Here is a 7,701-nt window from a genome sequence, read left to right on the forward strand (position 1 = left end):
GTAAAGTATTGCCCCGGACGCCATAGTCATAACAATTTTAAGTAGGTTGTGCTTGTTGACTTTTTGTAGGGAAACTATTTGGTTTAAAATATGGAAAATAAAATTGGTATTTACTCACAGTGCAGAGCTATAATATCTAATGGACAAAATAAAAGTCACTCAGTCCTAGCAGGTTCCTGTTGCAGGAAAATACCAGAATTCATTCTCTGCCTCTTGGTGTTTTTCAACAGAAGCCTCACTGTGCCATTGTATGGAACTGGCTGGCCTTGATAGAATGACCTAACATTTTGACAGGACAAAATATAAAGCTGCTCTTTATTCTGTGGACAATTCAGCAGATGCAGGCATGGGAATGGCTTTAATCAATAGAAATGTGGGTGTACTGTGTGATTTATTCTGGGCTTTGCTTTATGTACAAAGAAATCTCTGACATTGCTAGGAGCACAGGCATAATGGGCCCCACTCAATTTTCCCTGAAAGCTTGTGTTGTGATGGTTACAAGTGCTATCTGATCAGCCTCCCAGGCTTCCCAACGAGACAGATGATTAGGTGCGGCAAACAAGCCTCATCACCGGCTAAAATTGATGACTCAATACCGAATGACAGACAACTCTATTTGTATCAAGATAAGCCGCTGACAGTTGTGTATCAATCAGAATTGAGTTATTATTGAGCATGAAGAAAGGCATTTGTAATATCATTAAATCCAGATATGCCGCACATCTGGCAGGCAGCCATGCATGTGAAGGGGGGAGGGGGGGTGGTGTTAAGCGACAAAAAGAGAGAGGCAATGCATGAAGAAGAAAAAAAACACTCGGGGCAATCATTCCTGGCAGTGCGCTGGCAGCTGCAGTGGTTTTTTTTGTAATTTCAATATGTTTCTCTGCACCTCAAGCTCGGCTGCAATAACAGCTTACAGATTGCTTATGTCATCAAATTTTGACAAACTTCTCAATTGGTTTTGACCTTCATCTTTAGCCATCTGCTTTCGACTCTTTCTCCTCCTCCTCCTCCTCCTCCTCCTCTCCCACTCAGTCTATATATTTTCACCTGACAGCACTTGTGTACCTTAAATAGCTGGTGAAGCACTAGCTTAAAAGCCTCATTTGTTTGAACAATGTCTTAATGCTGACGTTATAACTTTTGAAGTTAAGTGGCCAACTTGCATACAGTTGCCCTGTTTTTCACATCCTGCAGATGTAGACCAACAGTAGCATTCATTTGAAGCTGTGAAGCTGAAGCCAACTAATGAATGTTAGTTCAATAGCTGTCTCGGAATCCACCGGCTATTGTGTGTCCCTGAATTAGCCTCTGGGGGTAATGGACAATATTTTGGTGCTTCCGGTGTAGAGAGTGGATATCCGGGCCAAGACTTCACCTTTCGTTCACCCTACATTTACAGTACGAATAGTTTCTTCTATCACACGAGCCACACAAAACCCAAACAGTGATCCTTTTTGCAGGTGTTTTATGTAGAGACGACATTTTGGCTTCTCTCCATTGACAGCTATTTGCATATGAATGCACATGAATCAAAAAGTCGATAGCTGATGATGCGTTTCAGTCACTGTGCTCTGCCCCTTTCACTCTCCACGTGGACTGTTTACCTGCGGGGGGACCAGAGCCTGCTCCAACGTGATTGGTCAAACTAGAAACAGAAACCGGATCTTGTGGCTCCAAAATCTTGTCCCTTGCCTTCAGATCGTGCATATTCACACGCAGAATCTGTTTATAGAGGTTCATTCAATCGTTAACGCTCCTTTTAGCTCAATTTTAGTCTCCACCAACTCACCCAGAGTTAGATGTCTGTCCACTAAATGCTCTACTTTATGCACCAGCTAGCTGCTAACTTTGCTGTTGGTGCAGTAGTTTCTAGAAATATTTAGCTTGCAGCCATAGTATGATTTTTGACACAATAGAAGCAGTGATTGTACTAACAGCAACCGAATGCAATGAGTGATGTTACAAGCTGTGTAGAGCTGATGGGAACCGCAGTCAGGTGATGAACCACTCTCACATTCAAGTAGCCGTGATTCTTTGTTAAGATAAAAGTATTTATCACGGCAGCTTTAACATCCATTTGAGATTCGCTTTTGAGGTGTCATTCAAATTAATCACCTCTCAACGACGGCCTTTTGTTAGCTCTGTTACATTATGCTAATCATGCATATTCCTGTTAGTCTGCTGCTATTCTGACATTAAACAAACTACACTAGACTCATAAGGATCAAAAGTGTAATAGAAACCTCTTAAACAGACAACTGACGGCGTGGCATTAAGAAGTATCTTGTTCCATGAGCTGGTGATCAGAGTAAACAACACACTGCGCATAATATAGTCCCTCCACAGTTTGACATTTCCCTCTGATTTTCATATCTTTGCCTGAAATGACAGTCTATGTAACATGGGGAGGCCTTAAAAATGCCACGGCTGATATGAAATCAATTTGCATTTCCCCGGTGTCTGGATAACATGGCCCTGTCAGAGGACCCTGCAGATCTGCTGGAGATAATGACGTTATAGAGGGCGGCTTCGACAGTGGAAGGGATGAAATTGAAAGAGTGACGTTCTGTGTTTCCCATGATTGCCTTGACTGGAGAATATGTGGCTATTGGACATATATTCCTCTGCCTTTGCTCCCCATTAGCTCCACTTGTTCCCTGCCAGGGGTTAAGACAGACTAAAGAGATCCACCAACTTTTAAGTAAAGAAATGGTAAAAATGTGCAAAACCCAATTAGTTTTACCCCAGTGGTGACCCCCCATTGAATCTTTTTAATTTGTGGTGACCGGCCGTACATTAAAGCTCCAAATATGGCAATTAATTAGAGATTACATAATTAAGATGTTAGGAAAGAAATCTTTTAGGTCACTTTTGATGTTATGTCTCAATTTATTTACATTAATTAATACAATTAATTGAATATTCGACGCCTTAAAAGAAAGAAAATGACACCAATTTTTTATGTGATAAAATATCATTATTTAATGGATAAAAGAAGAAAAGAAAAACCCCTCACTGGGGACTATCATCCCATTGACTTGATACTGTATCCCTGCTCCTGCTGTTACTGAAATACACAGAGATCCCATCCTTTTCAAAAGAAGACCACACAGTAATGGTAACTACACACCACTTCGGCCACTTTGAGAAAATGTGAAATGGAATTATCTGAATCGTGGAGATCACACATGGGGACCGTCCAGTGTTTCCGAAGCGATATTACGGTGCACAACCCAGAATTTGCCATAAACATTGGAAGTGGATGGTTGACGGCACTGACCTGGCGACATTTTAGCCGTGATCGCAGTGGCGCAGGGGGGCAGCTGGTTACCGAGCTCAGTGTATATGCTGAGAGAGGGGGACATCTCTCCTGCTGCTGCTGCAACACCGTTAAACACTGCTGTAAACTACAGGTGATTCCTGCAGATGTTCGGTGGAGGAATCAGAAAATGTGGAGCTCTGACCTGAGTCAGGCGGCCTGCTCTCTCTCTCTCCCTCTTGCTCTGTCTCTCTCTCTGCGATAACTAAAGGGGAAAGAAGTGAATGTTTTTAGCTGCTGTCCAGTAATTTGTTGAAATCAGTGATGAATTAACTGCAGAGCAAAGTCATCGGCTGCTTGAGCGTTCCTGTCAAATATACCTGGTCAAAGAGCATTTCATATATGTGTGAAAGCAAGTGGGACAACAATTTAAATATATGAACATGAATATGAAACTTGATTTATTTACTTAAATCATTTTAATCATACAACTCAAATTCAGCCTGACGTGAAATATAACTGAACAAGATTACTGAAGTTCTGTCCTGAAGTTAAATTTTGATGTACTTGATGTATTTTGATGTACTACAGGTGTAGTTAAATGACATAATATTTTCTCACCAGTCAGTCTGTGACTCATTAACATAATTAGCGTATGAATGTCATCAGCATGATTTATTAAGTGTAGTTTAAAGTTTAAACCTATCTCAATGTTTACATTTAGAGCCAGTTTACGGTCTGTTGTAATTACCATGAATAATCTCATCACCATTAGAGCTTCTCAAGATACGAAAAAAATACATGTATTATTATGGAGAGTGAATAAGTTTTGAAATATTTTCTCTTGTTTTACAAATTTCTTCTGTGCATATTTTTGTTCATAATGTGTCATCTACAATCTGCATGTGAAGCTACAGCTATATCGGTCTGTTCTATATAGTTGGATCATAAATAACATAATGTTAGCTCTTAGCTCAATTATCTTTTTTACAATCATTAACAATGAAAGTGTCTTCTACTACTATTATGTAAATGTCTGTACTTACAATATATAATATTGATTTCAGTGTCTGTTTCAGTTTTCACGTCACTGAAATCAGTACTTTTAGTTGTCAATAAGTTGTACTAATATGTTTTACTTAATAAAAGTTTTAGTACAAAAATATAAGAACATTTGATGTAAAAATGGTGCATCATCAATTCTAAAGGAATACATTTACCAAATGTACTATAACTATTAAAAGTAAAACTACAAGCATTGAGTGTACTATCATGTAAACTGTATATGTTAATCGAGTATTATTGCAAATGCATTGCACATTTAGCTCTTTACAATGTTTTGCAAATATATTTTTCTTTGTTTACATATACACAATAGTTTTTTTAATCAAGATAAAATGGCTTTGAGTGCCTGGGGATTCAAAATGTCATCAAAAGTATGTTCAAGTAAATGTTTGAAGGTTTGATGTTGCAGAGGAATCGGTGAAGTACAAAATGTGCTGTTTTCCGTGTTATTAGTCCACTCTGTTTACACAAGTGGTCCACTGGGTCTAATGTCCACCTTTGGCAAGCCGTTGTGCGTATTTGAGCACACTGCAGAGCGCCGGGATGTCCCGTGTAATGAGGAGAATACTTACAACATATATGATGGAGGCGGATGATGAGACGTCCCGGCTCTAATCACCCTCATGAAAGTCTGAAGAGGAACAGGAAAGTGTCTGCAGCACCAATAACAAATTTCAATTAAGAAAAACATCATTTTGTCCAGTTCCCCGAGAACGGGGGAATAACTTGAGGGCTTTCTCTCACATAGCGTGAACAAACCTTTATGCTTTCTGCAGCTGTGTGAATGTGTAAGTGAGACATACACACACACTCACAAACACACGCGACAAGGAATTATACTTGTCTGTATGGTTTGTTAGCACTCAAGAGATAAAACTTTACATGTTGCTCCCAATTAGCACAGCAGTGACCGTGCACCGTCTCCTGTGCTCAGCTTCCCTTCTGAAGAGGGGCTATTTATGTAGAGACTCGTGAGAATGTGAGAATTGAGGCGAGAGAGAGGAGATATGGACTGTCTGAGATAGTGTGTGTGTGTGTGTGTTAGGAGGGAAAGAGGCTAAGAGAGAGAGAGAGAGAGAGTGAAAGAAAGAGATAGAGAGGGAAAAGGAGAATTGAAATGGCTTAAGCATCCATTTTGAGTGGAGAGACAGGTCCTATTAACATTTAACAGCATTTGTGCAACTTGGTGCCGAGGTTATGATGCAAATGAGGAGGAATTAAAACTGGCCAGAGGTTTGTCATTGATGGATTGCAGTCTGGCAGTGCTCACACTTCCTAGTGTCCATCAGAAGCGATTACTGTGTAATTAAACCTTATTTCTGCACTCTCCAGTGCATAATTACTTTGTGAATGTAACCATCATCTAAAAGCTACAGAAATGCTTTACCATTTAGCCGAGCAGTCACTTCCAGGCCTGTGTCAGATATAGCCATCAGACAGAGCAAAAGAACTGTCACTTTTAATAAGAGGCAAAAAAATTAAATGAAACAGTATGCTTATTACAGAAAAATTAGGCTTTCAAGAGTCCTTTCTGTTATTTGCATAATTTATCCCCCACCTCACACCCCACACCCGCACATGCACACACCGCAAGCTTTAGGCAATTTCCCTCGCATTTAAATAGATTGCACATTTAAGGCTACTTAAGGAAAATTATCACTTTGCATATTTTAATTGTTATGAAGGAAGTGATTTGAGAGAGGTCCGTGGCTCATCCTCTTGAGCCATGCGGTTGCCGAGCTGTCTGATTCGACCGCTCGGCGCTGCAGCTCCGCAGATAACCCCCGAGTTCACACACATCCACTCCAGTTTCATCAGAATGCAAATGAAGCACAGAACACTGGGACAAGTGGATCTTTGATATTTACAAAATAGCCACTAATAACTTGAGTGTAATTTGTTTGACTCAACTTTATTTTTCTCTTATCAGCCCTGATTGTTTAGTTTTTTTACCTTCTTCTTCTCCAGCCTGGTCAAATGGCTCTTGTTAAAAATTCAGTGGAAGGAAACAAAGCATTTGCTGCTAGAATTTCAGAGCCAGCAGGATAGAGAAAGGACAGTATATATCTATATAGATATATGTATATATATATACATATATATAGAGGGAGACAAAGATATAGACAGTACATCTGCCTGCGGCTCTCTCTTACGACAGACATGCTGCTTTGGCACAAACCCAAGATAGACACCATGTTAAAGTGTTAAACAGGAAAACAGAGCATGCACATGCAGTCAGGTGTTTTGCTCTGTTTATCAAACCAGCAGCAGCAGTCACACTCAACACTGTGAAAGCGAAAGCCTGCTAAAGAAACAAGATTAGGTGGGAGGAGAGTCTGGGTTTAACGTCTCACTGACAGTCCCCTGCTTCGTTGTTAACATCTGCATTGGAGAAATAAGATGTGAAATGTCTTTTAGTTTTTTTCAAAGTTTTTTTTTACATTCAAAGAGGAAATCTTTAGAATTAACTCGACTGAATTATACTCTTCTCCAGTACACGTAATTTGTGAGGTAATGAGAACAGACATTCTGAATCAGACGGATTTCCTCCGTTCCCAAGGGCGGTCGTCCATGGGAGATTGGAGTGTTTTAACTGTTAGTGTTGTTGCCTTGACTTATCAGTGCGTACGAGAGAGAGAGAGAGAGTCTTGAGACACGCCCATGAACTGATAATATGAAATTACCTTTTTCAGCCCTTAAGTTTTTGTGAATTTGTTAATTTCACTCCACATCATACAACTCAAGTCTTTATTTAGAAAGAGAAAGTTTCGTGCAAAGAGTGGACGCTTCATCCCAATTCTACTCATAAATAACATAATAGTTGTGCAAAATGTATTTAACTTTTTGTGTGAAAGCAGTATTATTCACCCCCAACATATAGAGTCGTGAATTAATAGAAGCAGTTTATCTAATGACAAAGTGCACCCACTACATCCGATGTTGTCATAATCGTGGGATAAAAAACCAGCACAAGCACAATAAGCAGTGTCTGTTCTCATTAATGTTAATGGCACATAAACTTCCCACGCGCACGCTACCTAATGATGGCAGGAAAGTGGATTTTTAAATGCATAGCTGTTCATTTTTCTAACAAAAACACTGCATGGATTTATAAATTATTGTGGCTCATAAGAGGTATGATTGTGGGAGGAGTGCAATGAAAAGTAAGCCTTTAACTTAGCCTCTGTAAACCGCTGCAAGCTCAATTACAGTCCCTTTTTTCATTTACATTTTTTTGCTAAACACCAGTTAAATCAAGAAATTAAGATTTGAGTTTTTTCTAAATAAGTTGATAAGCTTGGAATGGAAATAGCACAGGCTTAAATCAATCACACCAAAATTTAATCAAGTAAAGGTACAAAATGCATCCAGTT

This window comes from Hippoglossus hippoglossus, chromosome 21 (genome assembly GCF_009819705.1).
Source record: "Hippoglossus hippoglossus isolate fHipHip1 chromosome 21, fHipHip1.pri, whole genome shotgun sequence".
NCBI classification, from domain to species: domain Eukaryota; kingdom Metazoa; phylum Chordata; class Actinopteri; order Pleuronectiformes; family Pleuronectidae; genus Hippoglossus; species Hippoglossus hippoglossus.